Consider the following 18,541-nt stretch of genomic DNA (forward strand, 5'->3'; position numbering starts at 1 on the left):
TTTGGTAGGAACATACATGAAAGAACATGTACTTTAAACTTCCTGTTGCTGCTGGGATAGGGGCACTCACTACAATGTCTACCTTCCCTCTGTGGAGATGGAGTTTCATAGACTTTACTGCCTGAGCTGACTTGATACTCTGATGCTCCCAATCTCAGCCTCCTACATAGCTTAGGGTAATGACATGTGCTGGCACACACAGCTATGGGTTGAGAAGGGATCTCAGCCTGGGCTGGACTCCTGCCTTGATCTTCCCATTCTCAGCTTCCTGAGGAGATAGGGTCCCCACTTGACTCAGTGTATTTGATGATACTAATATTTTTGTGTGATTTCTAAATTAGATCTGATTAGATACTCACAGTTTTTGCCTTGCTGTGGGGCCTGGCAAAGGGCTTTTACTAGAAGTCAAAGTCATTTTCTTCTTGTTTGCTTGGGCTTGTATAATTGATGTCATTTCTAACCTAGCAAATGTTTTGCATGAGTTTTCCAGGAGGGTTGTTAGGACTCTGCTACATGTTTAGACACTTTGAATCAGACCACACTTGTCTATGGATCTGTTCAGATGGGTATAGGCCAGAAGTCACAGCCTCCAGAAGGTAGAGCTGGGCTTTTCTCTTCTCTAAAAGTCTTTGAATTGTCCTTTGGCCTCTGATCTTCCTATGTAACAGCTCATATTCAACAATAGGAGCTTATCTATATTAGCCAATTTCAGAATTCTCCCTGAAAAACAGTGTGTCATTGTCTGGTTTGAATGTGTGTAGCGAGAGCTCAATGTGTTGGAAACCTAAACTCCAAGCTGATTCATTAATGCGATTTGGAAGCAGAGCCTGTGGGAGGTAATTAGGATCAGATGAGGTTATGAGGATGGGACTCCATAATGGCTTTAGTAACTTTAGAAGAAGAGGAGAGACCCAGACAAGTGTGCTGCTCTGTCTCTCCATGTGACGTCTCCCACCAAGTTATGATGCAGCAAAAAAAAAAGCCCTCATCAAACGTACAGATGCTACACCTTACCATGCTCTTAGACTCTGCAGTCTCCAGAACTGTGAGCCTCAGAAACTTTATGCATTATACAGTACTTAGCCTCATGTGTGCTTTTACAGCAACAGAAAATGGACTAGAACACTCATGTAGCAACTCCACGGATATAGCTTCTATGGTTCCAAGGAGGGCATACGCTAAGAGTACACCACACTGAGCCTAATGTTGAGAACTTGAGAGTTCTCACAGCCCAGTTGTAAATTGTTTGCTCAGTCACTTTTAACATAAGTAATGTTGCCTAGCAACCTATTCAACACACTAGTTTTTCCAGTACTCTAAGGGAAAATCGGAAAGTTAACTATAGGTCAAGTTCTCATGCAGTAGAAAATATTTCTACACTTTAACTCATAAAAGTGTGAGAATCCAATTTTGTGGTGATTAGTTTCATTAAAATTAGAAGATACAGACTTTAACTTCATTTAACTGAGCACACATAGCACACAGAGAAAATGCAGCTTTCCAAAAAGGATTAAACAAGTCTCTAACTAACCCCCATCCCAAGAAATGCCATTAAAAAACAGAATGTATCAATCTGTATGGGTTTGTTCTAATGTGTTTCTGAGAGAAAATCACTCTAGTTCTCTGACCCAGTGCCTGGCATTGTGCTCTGCAATGATAAAACTCAACAAACATCTTGTAAGTAAATAAATCAGTTTTGTTTAATGGAGATCTGATTTTGTGAGTGTAAGCCAAGCAAACTGGGGAAACATGATTCCTATATATTTCACATATATATTTTTTATCACAAAATTGACACTACTGCACTATGTAACTATTAGTCAAAAATCATATGCTTAGCATTAATTCTGTCACTCAATAGTTAATAATATAGAAGACAAGATCCCAGGCCCAACAAAACTTACAACCTATTAGGGAAGAAAATACTTAAGGGTTTGGAATTTAAGTATATAATTCAAATCTGAAAGACTAATGAGAAGAATTGCTTTTTTCTCCACAGCAGATAAGAGGCTGAAAATGAACAAGTGTGGTCCACTGATCTAAGCCAATTTGTACACTCACATGAATTAAAATAAATAATGTCAAGTGGGCTCACGAAGGAGCTATGAGGTACACAATGAGGTCCCAACACCCAGCGTGGAGAAGTGAGAAGCTTTCAGAAGAGGACATTTACTTTGAGATCTAAGCAATAGGTTAGCCAGCAGTGACAAGTCTGAAGCTCAGTAAGAGGAAACAGTGTGTTTAAGCCCTTTAGGTGGGAGACAAATATCTGAAACAAAAGAGACAGACATGGCTACAGCAGCTATCTGAGATGAGGCTGCAGAAAGTAGCAAGAAACAGGTCAGACCAGTCTTACCAGAAAATGCACTTAAGTCTGCATTCAATGGAAAGTTTCTGGGGAGTATAAGAAAGGAAAGTTGTGTGTTTTGATCACAGTGCTGAGATTTCCCCGGCTCCAGTAACTACAATTACATCAGAATAAACTACACACAGCGTTTCTTCTTTTAATGATTTCAATTTTTGTTTATTTATTTTTCACCTTTCTGAACCATAAAGTATCTCTGTAAAGTTATTCAGTGACTCATCCTGAACTTTCAGAAGCTTAACTGAAATCATTCTGTTACTGCCTGTTCTTTAGATATTTTTCTGAATTGAATCAACATCTTTGTATTCAGTAGGATCTACTACCTTCAAATATTATTGGACCCATTTCTGTATTCATATTTGAGCCATATTAAAGTTACAGAAGTTAGAACTATACATTTATTTCAATAAAGAAAAGGTTTCTGAGTATCTGAGAAACAATATGAATGATTATTATGTTTATGAAGAAAAGCCCTAATTATTAGTAGCCATTTATCTATTAATATCTTTAATTATAAATTATTATCACACTCAAATTGCTATTGATCATCTCTCTCATCTATCCCTAGTAGGATTTCAATGTGTCTGTCCATGAAATTCAAATGTTGAAAATCTAATCCCCAATCATAAGAGGCTGGAGCCATGATGTAGAAAAACCTGAGGTCATTGCCTTCATAAATCAGACTTGTGCCTTTATAAAGGACCCCCAGAGAGCTCTCTCTTATTTACCATGTAGTAACAAAGCTGTCTACAAGGCAAGAAGGGGATCTTAACACCTGACTGTGCTGGCATGACTTTTAGCCTTCAAACCTGTAAAAAAGTAAGTGCCTGCTGTTAGGCAATCCAATCCATTGTATTTTGTTAGAGTAACCTGTACAGCCTGATAACCAGGAAGGGGTTCCTTATGTTAGTTCTGCCATTGAAATATGCAGGCAAAAGAATCAGGACCTACTGTCAGAGAGCCTGGGTTCAAATTTCCGTTCATCACTCTTGAAGTCTGTGATCTTAAGCAAAGAACTCTCTGAGTCATTTCTGTAAGCGATGAATAGTACTTATGGTGGAAAGTTTTTTTAAAGAGATGTGAAAGTGGAAAAAGCCAACTATATATGTATTTCTCAGATTATAAAATATTGGCTAAAAGAAGCTAATTAAGCTGTCCAAAGTAAAACACTATTCATGAAAAATATCAAGTCAACTAACTCAACTAATGATAAGGATCATGTACTATGGACTATGGACACATTTAATCTAATCTAATCTAATCTATTCTCAATATGGTTACTAATACATTGATTTTCTGATAAACTAATCTCAAATTGTTTAATACAATTGTCAGTGTCACGTGTGTAACAAATAGCAAAGACATATCTAAATTCAGATTGATATAATTGTGAAGCTAAACTCATGCAGCTAAGAAAAGATATTTCAAACTTATTTACACCAATCCACATGATTCAGTCTTAAAGTCAAACAACCATTGTTAACAGAAATTGTATTTAATGCAGTTATGATATCTAGCATCATAAACAGATATGTGTAGATTTTTTTCTTCATCATCATCAGCTTCAGCTTCTTTATCTTTTTATGTGTGTGCACTGGGACTTGAATTTATGGCCTGGGTCCTGTTCTTTAGCATTTTTGCTCAAAATTAGCACTTGAACCAGAGATCCACTTTGGCTTTGGGTGATTATTTAGAGATAAGAATCTCTCAGACTTCCCTGCCCAGGCTGGCTCAAATCATGATTCCAAAATCTGTCTCCTGATTAGTTAGGATTACAGGCATGAGTTCCCAGGGTGTGGCTCAGATTGTCTTCTTAATATGGCTTACCAGGTACATAATTCAGGGGCTCAGTAGTGGTGGCATATGGGAGGGTCAGAGGAATGGAAGGAAATGAACACTGAGGGATAAGAGAGATAGAAGCACAAATGAAGTACTGAGTTTGTGGAGGAACTTGTTAGTGCATGCCAATCCATCCCTCCCTAAACACTCCCTCAGAGCAAAAGTAACCCTTCTCCTGGTCATAGGTCATAGTTGCATGCATACAGCCCCAGACCAATTGTTTTTTTTTTCTCTTTAAGATATCTCTAGCCCTTATTCCCACTTCATTTCTCTTGTGCCAAACAGTGGCTGAGGTCTGCACAAGGTGAATGCACCAAATCCACTTCATCATGTCCCATGTTGGCCTTGAATGTACTTTAGATAATCTGCAGTCACCTTTAATATGAAGACATTTTAGGGACTGTTGCTTCACAGTAAGGAGTAGAGATCATTAATAAGTCTCTTTCCCAGTACAGGTTTGGTGAAGCAACACAAGTAAAAAAAAGCTCTGTTCTGAAATTGGATTTGATCATCTGAAGCAGCTCACTCTCTATGCTCCACTTGGATCTCAGCATAGATGTACTTCCTTGCCTTCCATTTGAAAAGGTTGCTGTATATTCACAGCACGCATCTTTGTCAAAGAAAGTACTGCTGTTTTCCTCTGGGTAAGTTTTTAGATACCTAATATTGTGGAAATAATGGAACAAGTGGTATCCCATGTAATAAGCTCACAACATAGAATAAGCCTCACACCTTGTTCTATCGGCTTAGAAAATCCTAGCTCTATGTCCAAACATGCTCAAAAGATTCCTTGAAACAGATACACTATTCAATTGGCTTTCTAGACAAAGGTGGAAAACAAAACCTTTCATTAAAAATTGGAAGAACTCTCTTAATTTCCTTAAAGTTCTGTGTGGAAGCCATTCCAAATAGTGCAGGCTCTGGAACACACTGTTTCTGGACACCACATATTGCTCCTCAGAGGGAGACAGGCTAGATGGAAAAAAAATGGAATAAAACTGTGTTTCCTATTCTTTCTTGTCTGTCCCAGGAACTAAATCTATGCAACAAAGCCTGAATGATTGTAGACTTCAGACTTCTTAGTGGACAAGGTGTACAGGGGTGTGTGTGTGTGTGTGTGTGTGTGTGTGTGTGTGTGTGTGTGTGTGTGTGTTTAGTTAAGAGTAGAGACTTCGTTCTAGTTAGCTCTTTGCTACTACCCACTGTGTAATGCCACTCTGCACATTGGTTTCTTCAATAGTTACACTGTGCTCTGATGTGAACACATTCTCTAAAGTTCATTTGTTGAAAACTTAATGCGCAATGAAACAACATTGAGAAATGGAGCCTAACAATAAATAAACGATTAAGTCATGATGATTCTGATATCATGAATGGATTAGTGTCATCATTACAAGAACCAGTTAGTTATCAATACAAGAACCAGTAGAGGACTTGTTAGAAAAGCACATTCTTCCTCCTTATGCATAACACAGCTCCTTCTCTGGGTTCCTTTCACTCTGTTATGATATAAAACCAAGTGTTTTACCAGGTGCAGGCAATGCTCTTGGGTTTCTTGTGAACAAAATTAATTTCTGTTCAGTTTCTCAGCATAGAGAATTCTGTTACAGTCCAGAAAACAGACCAATCCTAACTAATCAGACACATGGGTGTGATAATGGGTTGTAGAAAACGTTCAGAATACCATCAGGATCTCTAATAAGGATGTTAAGGTTATCGCTCCCTCAACAAAGCTGAGTTTGAATTCAGCTCTTTACTGAACATGTACTCACTGGGTAAGGTTAGTGTTGACTCTGCTCTTGAAAATTCTCATTCTAAGACCTGATTATCTCCACAGCCTTTCATCACAGCTCTTCCGCTATGCAGCAGCAGAAGAGAAATGTGTGATAAAGTTATGAATATACCAAACATAGCAAAAGGTAGTGCAGGAAAAGATATTAGGGCAGCTAGGCCTAGAATTGATGCACTTGGCAATACTTATGGCTTTTAATTTCCCTACCCACTACCCCTTTTTGCACTGGTAAAGGCATGAACCTCAGTATTTAAGAGCCTTGAGATAAGAAGTCTTCATGCTTGTTCATAATTTTATTAAGAATACATCTAGATTTCCTGAACTTCCCTGGTCATGGCTTCCTCAGACAGCTAGAAGTTCCCCAGGCTCTGAGGACATTTCATTGGCTAAGGTCCCACTTCTTGCCTTTCCCTACATAATAGGAGTCCCTTCTCTTGCCCTCATTTTTTCTTTTTTCCTTCTCCTCTGTCTCTGTACACCTCCATCTCATGTGGGTCTGCAGTTTGCTTCCCCCCCCCCACCCCACAATAAACTATTTTCTGCCTGAAAAAAGGAATGCTTCTAATGTTTAAATCTTAAACAAAGCTTCCTATTTATTACAATCTTGACAGCTCAGCTTCTTTGTGTATGAATGTGTGTGTGTGTGTATGTGTGTGTGTGTGTGTGTGTGTATACATGTGTACATGCTAGTACTGGGGCTTTAACTCAGGGCCTGGTCACTATCCCTTTGCATTTTCTGCTCAAGGTTAGTATACTATCACTTGAGCAATAGCTGCACTTTTCATTGGTTAATTGGAGCTAAGAGTCTCATGGACTTTCCTCCTGGGCTGTCTTTAAACCACAGTCCCCTGAACTCAGCCTTATGAATAGCTATAATTACAGATATGAGCCACTGGTACCCAGCTAAATTTTAAAAGTGAAGTACTTTTTTAGCATCTACTGAAGTACATATAAATTATCTTAATGTAATGACATATCTATTTACTACTGGCAAAATCAGCCACTCATTGTTAGGAACAAGGCATCTTTTTCAGGTTGTAGTGTTCTTTTTAATAAGGTACTATGTCAATTTTGTTGAACTCCAGGAGATTTTGCTAATTTTGTGGAATGGTAGAGATTGATTTTATCTTTCTTGAACTCAGGGCTTCATGCTCTTGCCTTTTTCACTCAAGGCTGGTGCTCTACCACTTGAGAATCAGTTCTATTTTGAGGGGTTTTTTTTGTAAATTGAAGGTAAGAGTCTGCCAAATGTTCCTTTGCCATCTGGCATATGTATATGTACCCATATACATAGATACATGTATGTGGCCTGTATCTATGTATTTGAGGATTTGAATCTTTGAAGATTTGTATGAACTCCCACTTAAAACCTGGTATTGGATGCTTCTTTAAGGGATAGAGTGTTCATAGCTTTTCAGGTTCTTTGATGATAATGGTTTTTCCTCTCTTCGATCATCACTGAAAACTTTTTTATTGCTGGGAAGGCGGGCAAGTATCCAGTCCCTTGCTGCACAGCATGCCTGACCTTTACTCAGTTGTCCTGGAGACATTGAACTCCTTTTGCATTTGATGGAGCTGGGTGTTGAAAATTATGCCTTTTGTGTTGCGCAACCAGGATGCTTCTCAAGGGATTTATGATTTGCCTGAAAAGGGGAAATATGGGCCTTAATATCAGTTTGGAGACCAGTATAAAGGAAAATTTATAGCATTGCTTCTAAAGATGATCCAGTATTAACCAGCTTTCTATCATTTTAAATAATACCTGAGGTAATCCACTTAATAAGCAAAAGGTTTCATTTGGCTTCCAGGTTTGAAGGTTCTACAGCACTCTCAGTTGTGCTTGCTACCTTTAGGCCTCTGTTGGAACAGAAGTAGGAGTGTATGGCATAGCAAAGCTGCTTACTTCATGTTCAAGATGCAGAATGTAGAAGGAGGAGGAGAAAAGAGGAAGAGGAGGAGGAGGAGTGCAGTGACTCATATCCATAATCCTAGCTCTCAGAAGGCTGAAATCTGAGGATCTGAGTTCAAAGTTAGACTGAGCAGACAAGTCCAGGAGACTTATCTCCAGTTAACAAGGAGAAAGCTGGAAGTGGAAGCACAGCTCAAATGGTAGAGCACCAGTGCAAAAGTCAAGCAAGAGAACAGAGTCCTGAGTTCAAACTCTAGTACTGGCACAAAAAGAAAGTAGAAAAGGAAGGTATATGTATGTGTATAAATTAAACAAATGAGTCCTAGTTTTATAGTGTCTAGTCTCTAGATATTAAAGAGTGCCCCAATGTATGAAAAAGTAAGAGTTCATAAATTAACACATTTTATATATTTTGTATTAAAATGCATGAAAAATAATTTGTACACGTCTCTCAAATATACTAATTACATCCTTCCCTTTCCCACAAATATCACACAGCAGGGAATAGCTTCCAGTCCTCTGGGAATTTTCTGATCTCTGTTAACAGAGTAGATTTAGGCAGATCACATAATGCATCTGAGCTTCTACTTCCTCATTTGCAAACTAGCACAAATAACCCCTAATTTATCAGGTGATATGAGTGTTAATGAGATAATACTTGGACAGTTCTCTAACCTCATTGAACATTTGCCTTGTGTCCAGTTAATAAAATGTATTTATTAAATTGGCTATTCTACATAACCAGCCATAGCCCTCCTTAGCTTCAGCTATTATTCCAAATATAAACAGATGAAATAAGTAAAATTCAAACATGCCAAACAGAAACAGTAAGGCCCATTTCAAATACAAATGACCTAAGACAGTTGACTATATGTTGTTTTAGCATTATACTCCTATTACAGTACTGCAAGCATCATTTCTGCCCAACTACAATGTGCAAAAGTCAGATTATCTGATGGCACTAGCCAAGGTCCCTTTACCTATTCGATTCTAAACAAAGCTACTAGAACAGATACTGTCCCTATTCCATTTGACCTACAAATGGAGAGAGAGGAGAAAAGATGAAGAGCTATACCCACTATTTTGCCTTCCGATTCACTCCAGTGCATATAAAGCTAACTTTCACTATAATGTTGCTATGAGGGGGATATGGTTTACATTTCTTTCCCAAGGGCTTATGATCTAGAACTTTAGGAAGGACTTTATGGTGGAACTTTAGGAAGGTAAAGTACACTGGAAGAGAATTGGGTCAAGGGAGGACCAACCTCAGAATAAGAGACATTTATATGAAACACCTCAGAATTTAAGACTCTTGTCTCAAATTATTTATTCTCCCAAGAACAACTGTTATGAAGCAAGACTATCTGGGATTTCAATACTGTGAGTATTGAGAGGACATTGAATGCAACATTTTGAGACCTGCTTGGACCAGAATTTCTCCAATTCCTAGATACAAAGATTTAAGTGCTGTTGGAGACCATTGCTTTCAGCCTCCTGAGGAAGTAAGATTATAAGATGGCACCTGGCAGCTCGCTAATGAGTCAACACTTGCTGACCAGGAAGTTCCTTTGCATTTATTGATTTGTTTCTTCCGTGTTTGTGGATAGAGTAGATTGCTAGATTTCTTCCAGGTTTGTTTGCTGCTTTGCAGATGACCTTTACTGTGATTGACTGCTTAAGGATATAATAGTGTGGGATTTCAGGAGAAGAGAGAAAGAAGAGAGAAGGAAAAAGGCAGAGAGAGAGAAGAAAGGAGAGAGAAATAAAAGACCTCTGCTTGCAGCAATTTGAGTCTGTGATCATTCCCAGTCCGCCTCCAAAGTGACGCGTCGTTGCGGCAGGCAGCAACAAAATGCTGGATCTTTACTTCTGGATGTCACACAGTTTTCAGAAGCTGGTAAAAATCATGGGCCTTCTAATGAGGAAAAAAGTGTGCACGCAACAATATGCTTAAAATTTTGGAAACAATTTCAGGGATTTTTGAAGTGCAAGTATAGATCTTCAGGATACACATATTTATAGACTACGGACACTTTCGATAACAGTTAAGTATTACCTCCTTCAAGAAGTCTTTGAGCATGCAAGTCTCTAACTTTCACTGCATTCTTAGCATTCACCAAGTAGTTTCTTTTTTGTCAAGTTCCATTTCTTGCTCCTTTACTTTCCCTTGACTCATTTAAGTCAATGTATGTTGGGGCCTGACCTCCATCTCTGAGGCCTGATTCTGGCTCAGCGACCATTGAAGGGCTTTGGCCAGGCATTCGCTCCTTGCATATCTCTCTTAAGGCATCTCTGTGTACATGACTCGACTGAGCCCCCCCCCCGCAGCTGCATGGGTCTCGCAGCAGCGCAGGTCTCCTGCGCTTTCCTGCACTGGTCCCTCCCAGTACCTGAAAGCCACCCCCCCCAGACCCTTAGTGGTAGCCCTCTTCCTATTGGCTAGCTTCCCAGTTCCCACCTTCTCTCTCCCCAACAGTATATAACTAATTGCCTGACGCAATAAAGAGAGATCAGGGGAGATCGGCAGAGAGATCTGATGCGCTTTCATGGTTTACATTGCTCCTGACTCAGTGTGGTTTTTTTCTTCCCCGGTAATTGGGGGAGGGCTGGGTCATCAATACTTACCATCTTGCTCGGCTCCGGGGTACTCCAGGCTGGCCCTGTGTGTCCCTCCCCATTCCTGAGTTGCTCCTCAGAGAAGCAACAAATGTAGGCAACGTATGATAGCATCCAGAGACCCCAGCGATTGTCTGATGGCTTACTGCTCGACTCTTATGCAATACAACATCTTCTACACATTCAGGAAAGAAAGACCTCATACTTATACATAAGATGTAATCTCATGGTCATCAGTCATGAGACACAGATCCATACTTCATGGAACAGAATTGGTCATGTAAGAAAGGAAAAGAAGTAGCAATGCAGAACAAGTCCTTAGCGTGCAATTACAGAGCTTACCCCTGGGTGAGATCTACTTCCTTGCATTCCCTGCAGAGAAGACAATCAGACTGAAAATGATTGATTTTTGAGAAACCAATTAGAATAGAAACTTCTGTAACATGTTCAGTAATGGAGAATATGTTTAACTAGCAGAGAAAGACTTTGCATGCCATTGAAATAGATGTTCTGGGTCACTCATTTCAATTAATTGGGTGCAGAGGGAATTTTCTTTCCTCAGTAATGTTAAGGAACAAGTATAAAAAAACAATAAATTGTGACTTTCACACATATATAAAAATGAACAGTGGACCAATGGCTCCTGCCTATAATCCTAGCTACTAAAGATGCTGAGATCCCAGGCTCATGGTTCAAAGCCAGCAGGAAAGTCTGTGAGACTCTTATCTCCTATTAACCACCAAAAGACCAGAGGTGGAAATGTGGTTCAAGTAATAGAGGGATAGCCTTGAGGTAAAAAGCTAAGGGACAGTGGCCAAGTCCTGAATTTAAGTTTCAGTGCTGGCCCCCAAAGTGAATACTTGCTAAATATTTTGTTGAGGCTTAGGATATAGGTTAGTGAATATATGTTAGCACAGGTCTGGCTTACAAAGGCCTTAAGTTTGATCATCAATATCACAGAATAAGAACAAGAATTTTTAAATTCATAAATAAGGGAATGGGTAAGATAAGACAACCAATGCAAAAAAAAATGATTCAAAGAACAAACATAGTTAGAGTAAGGAAAAGAAACAATGTGCAAGTGGAGATAATGCTAACCAAACCAGTGCTTCAAGCCTATAATCCCAGCTACTCACTCAGGAGACTGAGATCAGAGGACAAAAGTCCATGTCAGACTAGGCAGAAAAGTTTATGAGGCTCACCATTTCCAATTAACCACCAAAAGTCTGAAAGTGGAGATCTGGCTCAAGTGTTAGAGCACCAGTCTTAAGTAAAAAATCTAAGGGATAATACCCACTACTTGACTTTAAGCCTGGGCACTTAGACAAAATAAGAAGGAAAGGGGAATTCCTTTGAAGATGCTGATTCTTTCTTCCCAGAGAGCTCATGAGCTATCACATTCTGTGTTTATCTCCTGACAACAAACACTTATTGGCAATTGTATCATTTGGTAAGTCACTGCTTGAACATTTTCTTAATTTTAACTTTGGGTCATGTTTTCTGTTGCTTAGTATTATATTTCCTTTGCTTTCTTTACTCATTTTTTCAAGTTAATTTCACATAAAACCTAGGAATCCAAATTATGAATTCTCTCTTTTATGCTTCATTTTTTTTGCCAGTCCTGAGCTTGGGCTCAGGGTTTGAGCACTGTCCTTGGACTTTCTCAAGGCTAGTACTCTACCACTTGAGCCTCAGCACCACTTGCAGCTTTTTTCTATGTATGTGGTATGGAGGAATCGAACCCGGGTCTTCGTGCATGCTAGGCAAGCACTCTACCACTAGGCCAAACCCCCGGCCCTATGCTTCATTTTTTATCCATGTCTTAAAAATCTAAATAAAATTATCCTAAAGATAAAATTTACCTACTTTCTAACCTTTTAATGCCTTTTTATCCTCTCAACTTTTTATTCATTTTTCTTAGATCAGTATTTATATCCTACTTTGGTAGTGTCTAATCATATTTGTTGAGTAGATTTATAATTTTACTACCCACTCAGGCTCAGTTACCATTCAGTTGCAGTTTTAGATCACTTATATTTCTACTCATAAACTCTTTGAAAGCAAAATTATTATAACATACTGAAATATGAAGTACAGTTTCATATTTACTGGTTCTATTTTTTTTATCAGCTTTTAGATAAAACTGATTGTTTCTGTATACTGGCTAAAATTAAAGATAGAAAGATAAGTCCAAATGTTAGTATATGGTGAAAAGAATATCTTTCAGCAGTAGAATTGTCCTCCACTCCATCACTCAGAAGATTTTTCTTTCTTGTTTTGTTTTTGGTTTTGTGCCAGAACTGGGATTAAATTCTGGAATTGGGTGCTGTCTTTTAGTTTAATTTAGTTTTAACTCAAGATTGGTGGTGTTCTACTGTCTGAATCATAATTCTGCTTTGCGTTTTTGATGGTTAAATTGAGGAAAGAGTCTCTGGGCTTTGTCTGTCTGGATTGGCTTAGAACCACGATACTCAGATCTCAGCCTCCTGAGTAGCTAGCCACTGTGCTTGGTTTTCATATGTTTCTGGATGTTGCAATTTTGACTTGTTCCCTGAAGCATTGGGATTAAATCTTCAGAAACTGTATTAAGAAACAACAGATGTCTGGGTGCTTGTGACCACATCTGTAATCCTAGCTATTCAGGAGGCTGAGATCTAAGAATTACAATTCAAGTCCAGGCCACACAGGAAAGTCCACAGTACTCTTATCTCCAGTTAACCACTAGAAAACTAGACTTGGAGCTGTGGTTCAAGTGGCAGAGCACTGGCTTTGAGTAAAAAAGCTATGGGACAGTTAGTGTTCAGACTCTGAATTCCAGCACAACTAGGAAAGTAAGAAAGAAGAAAGGAAAGAAGGGATGGAGGGAGGGAGGAGGAAAGGAAAGGAGGGAGGGAGAGAAGAGATGCCCCCCCTTGGGGGCACAAAGCTGGTTAGTTACCGTGCTTTGCAAAATGAGGTATGGACATTACCGAATGGTTCCAGAGGACCGAAGAGGTTTTAGAACTGTGAGAGAGATAAGAGTGTGGGCATGAAAATGCTGTCAACCAGAAATATTTTAGAAATGTAATACAGAAAATTTATTAAGCATTACTCTGATTTATATTATGTAAATCCTTTCTTCATTTGCCATTAAAGCTTCAGTAGAAAGTTGATACTTCTCATGGTCTGGCCTATGGTTGTAACACTTTTTCTTTGTTTGCTGATACAGGTGCTTGAACTCAGGGCTTGGGTGGTGTCCCTGAACCCATTTGTGCTCAAAGATAGTACTCTACCACTTGATCCACAGAGCCATTTCTGGCTTTTGATAAGTAGTTTATTGGAGATATGCATCTCCTGGACTTTTTGCCAGGCTGGCTTCAAACAGTGATGTCAGATTTTAGCCTTTTGAGTATCTAGAATTATAGGCGTGAGCCATCTGCTCTGGGTAACATAACATCTTTTTAAGAACAATTAACTGATTGTGAGCACTCACTGCCCCAGAGCCTTACGAGACTATCAGTCACTGATAAGGACTCTGTTAAAAGGAGACTCACAGAAAGAGTACCATACATCACACATTTTTAAAGTGCTGGTAGGCCTGACAATGTACATTGATATGCACCTGACATCTCTTTGGGTATTGGATCAGATCTTTTGTTCTATCCATTTTGCCTACTTAAAGAGATTTACTAGCAATTGATGCATCTCACTATCCAATAACTCTGCACTCTATTCAATAATTGCAGTGTTTCTCCTCTCATAAAGTACTCCAAGTATTTGCCTCCATATCAGTCTTACAAATTTGACTTCTCTTTTCTTGTTTGTTTTTGCCAGTGCTAGGATTTGAGCTTGGAGACTGGTGCTTCCTAAACAAGTCCTCTTACTACTAAGTCAGATTACTGGCTCTGATTTTACCTATTTTTGAGGCAGAGTGTTGGTTTCTACCAGGTGTAGACCTGGGCATGATTCACCTGCTCAACTCCACAGTAGCTAGGATAGCAGGCACTCACCACCATATTCAGCTGTTTGTTAAGAAGGGGTCTTATGGACTGCCTGGCCTCAAGTAGTGATTTCAACCAACTCAGCTTTTCAAATAGTACATAGTATAGGCATGAGCTTCTGATGACTGGCTTTCTTTATAGAGTTTCACTATGTAACTCAGGCTGGTCTTGGACTCTTAAGTCCTCTTTTTTACCTCAGTCTGTCAGGGGCTGAGATAACAGGCATATGCTATTTGCCCAGTTTCTAGTTTTTAAATAAAAAACTGCCTGTGAATTATCATATCAGGATATAGATTATTAATTTTCTATGTTGAACTGCAAATACAGGTTGGTTCATTATCTATTTGTTGCTGGTATTGGGGCTTATGCCTGATGGTCTAACACTTGAGCCACTACTCCAGTCTGGCTATTTTTTTCTTTTATTTTTCATTGGAGATGAGTCTTGCAGACTTCTGCCTGGACTGGCTTCAAACTATTGTCCTCCAGGTCTCTACCTCTTGAGTAACTAGTAATAACCATTTCTACATCTGGGAATCAGGAACCCCCAAAGCTGGAAAGTCCCCAGTTAGTAGGTCTCATTGGCATTATGCTGACATAACTGGAATTATAGATGTGTCAAGGGGTGCTTCCCTGTGCAAGCACTTATCCAGTTGTAAAATTCCAGAAATGTCATCTCACTTTTAAGTTCTCCCATTTGAAATCAGTGCATCAGACTAATGTGTGGCTTTCTAGCAAGTTCTGAGGAGCACTGTGGACCTACAGGGTACCCTTCCAGGTGTCCCAGACCACTGGGAGAGCATCCTGCAAATATTCCTGTTCTGGAGAGAGCAACACTACAGTCATCAAATCATACTCTTGTAAGATTATCATACTTACTTCAGCTGCATTTACCTGCCATATCAATCATATCAGTTGAACCATTCAATGACCTGCATAAATTATTGAGATAGATTAAGTGAATGCATGGGCTGTTGCTCTGATGAGCAGCCTAAGCTAGATATTAAGACTAAATGACAAAAAGTCAGAGGGCCTAATGTAAAACTGAGCAAGACTTTAAAAAAGAAATTTAATGTACAGTAAGATATCAATTATTAAAGCTTAACTAATCAGAGTTCTTGATTAGCTGAATTTATTAGGAATAGGAGGCAGATGGCAGAGCTGTGTTGATCAACACAGCGCTTACTGTCACTTTGAAAAATATAAAGATGTATAAAACATGGTCCTTAAATTTAAGCTGCTGATAATTTAACTCAAGACAAAAGTACATGAAATAATATGAAAACAAGTGTTAAGTTCTGTGTAATTAATCTACAAAGGCAGATAAATTAATTATTTTAGAAATACCTTCTGTAATCTAAGAGTCATGAAATAGAAAAATATTCCATATAAATTTCTAAAATAGATTCTGAGGTCAGTATTGAGTTCATACATTTTTAGCTTAATTGAGCCATAAGGAATAAGATTTAAAATAATCATCTTAAGAATATCAAAGTTAAGGGGGCTGGGATGTAGTTCAGTGGCAAAGCACTTGCCTAGCAAGTGCAAAGTCCTGGGTTTGATCCCCAGTGCCAAAAAAAAAAAAAGAATATCAAAGTTCAGCAGCTATGTGCATACGATCATATAAAATGATGATTATAAATGAAGAAATAAAAACAAAAGTCTTTTTATTATACTGTTTGTGTGTTTTTTCTGTTTTCCCCTTTTTGCCACTGTTTTTTATTCTGTCTCTCATGTTATTTTATCTGATTTGGGGGAGGGATGTGGAAGCATACAAATGGTGAGACACTGGGTGAGCCAGTTCAACAGTGATACTCACCAGACACTTTGGAAATAAACTATAAACTTGGGGAAAACAAGGTATGGTGTGACATTGTTCAAAAACAAATGTACTCATTACCTGATTTATGAAACGGAAATACCTATGTACATCAATTTTTTTTGCCAGTCCTGGGGCTTAAACTCAGGGCCAGAACACTGTCCTTGGGCTTTCTCAGGGCTAGAGCTCTACCACTTGAGCCACAGCACCACTTTCAACTTTTTCTAGGTATGTGGTACTAAGGAATCGAACCCAGGTCTTCATGCATGCTAAGCGAGCACTCTACCACTAGGCCAAACTCCCTGACATAATAAAAAAAAAATTAAAGAATTAAAAAAAAACAAACAGTAAGCCAGGCGCAGTAGTTCACACCTGTAATCCTAGCTACTCCGGAAGCTGAGATCTGAGGATCACAAAAGGACCTGAGACTCTTATCTCCAATTAACCTCTAGAAAATGGGAAGTGGAGCTTGGCTCCAGGGTAAGGTGGTAGCCTTGAGCTGAAGAGCTCAAGGACAACACCCCAGGCCCAGGGGTAGGGTAGCAGCCTTGAGTTGAAGAGCTCAGGGACAGCACTCAGATGGAGTTCAAGCTCCAAACAAAACAAAACAAAACAAAAAACAATAACCTTGAGTCATTACTGACTCCATAACATCAAAGCTCATATGGATCACAAATTTCTGAGTAAAACTTATTTTTACTATATCTGACTTTGTTACCTGATATATTTTATATACATTTGTTTGTTTATTTGAAATAGGAAAGAGAAGGGGAGAAAACAAGATGGTTGGGAAGGGGGAGGGGGAGGGAAATGGAGACAAAAAACATGAGAAGGGATATCAATGTGTGAGAAGTAATGTACCTACTACCTGGTGAATGTAACTGTAACCCCTCTCTACATTATCCTGACAATTTTTAAAAGATACCTTTAAAAAAAGATATTTCTGAGTAAAAATAATACAGTAGGAGAAATTAATGATCAATACTTACAAGTTTACAATGAAAAATTAATTCCTAAGTATAGAAAAACAAGGAATGTGAAAATTATTAAATGCCCCAAATACTTCTATGAGATTAGTATGATATACAGAAGAAACTGGCAGCTGTGCACTGCAGAAGGAACACTTTAGGAGAACTTCACTTTAGAAATATAGTTCAAAAGTGACACAGTGACTCACACCTATAATGCCAACAACTTGGGAGGATGATATTTAGAGGATCACAGTTGAGGTTTGAAAGTTCAGGAGATCTCATCTCAAATAATAAAATGCTGGGTAAGAAGCATACATGGAGGATTGTAGTTTAAACCAGCCTGAAAAAAAAAATGAGATCCTATCTATAAAGAACAATGAAAAATAAAGGCCCGGGACATGACTAAAGTGGTAGAATACCTACCTAGCAAGTATGGGTCCCTGATTCAAACCAAAAAAGAAGGAAGGAAGGAAGGAAGGAAGGAAGGAAGGAAGGAAGGAAGGAAGGAAGGAAGGAAGGAAGGAAGGAAGGAAAGAGGGAAGGAGGGAGGGAGGGAGGGAAGGAGGGAGGGAGGGAGGCAAGGAGGAGAAAAAGAGTGAGCAAAAGAAAGTGAGAGAGGGAAAGAGGACAGAAGGAGAAGAAGGTGGGAAGTCAAACAAATATACCAAGGCCAATATTATTTAATTAGTGTAAATATATTCACTTATAATTAATCCTTAAATGCCATTGTATCAGAAATGCAATGTATTTGTCAGATTTCAAAATTCTACCAATGAGGGGCTTTGTGCCTAGCATGCACAAAGCTCTGGGTTCAATTCCTCATTACCGCATAAACAGAAAAATCCAGAAGTTGCACTGTGGCTCAAGTGGTAGAGCAATAGCCTTGAGCTGAAGAGCTCAGGGACAGTGTCCAAGCCTGAGTTCAAGCCCCAAGACTGACCAAAAAGTAAAAAGGAAAGAAAGAAAACAATAGAAAGAAAAATTGATATAATAAAAAGATAGTTATTTCTTCCAATTCATACATAAATTCAAAGTAATGCCATAAAGACCTAGAAAAAGTTTATATAGAGGGCATAAAAATAATCTTAAAATTCAAACTTATGATAAGAATAAATTAGATAATTCTTTTCTGTTTGGTAGGTTGGTTGGTTGTGGGGCTGGAACTCAGGGCCTGGGAGCTACCCTTTTGTTTCTCAAGGCTAGCACCCTACCACCTTGAGCCACAGCTTCATTTATGGTTTTCTGGTAGTAAA

This window comes from Megascapheus bottae, chromosome 12 (assembly GCF_031878675.1).
Source record: "Megascapheus bottae isolate mThoBot1 chromosome 12, mThoBot2.hap1, whole genome shotgun sequence".
In the NCBI taxonomy this organism is placed as follows: Eukaryota; Metazoa; Chordata; class Mammalia; order Rodentia; family Geomyidae; genus Megascapheus; species Megascapheus bottae.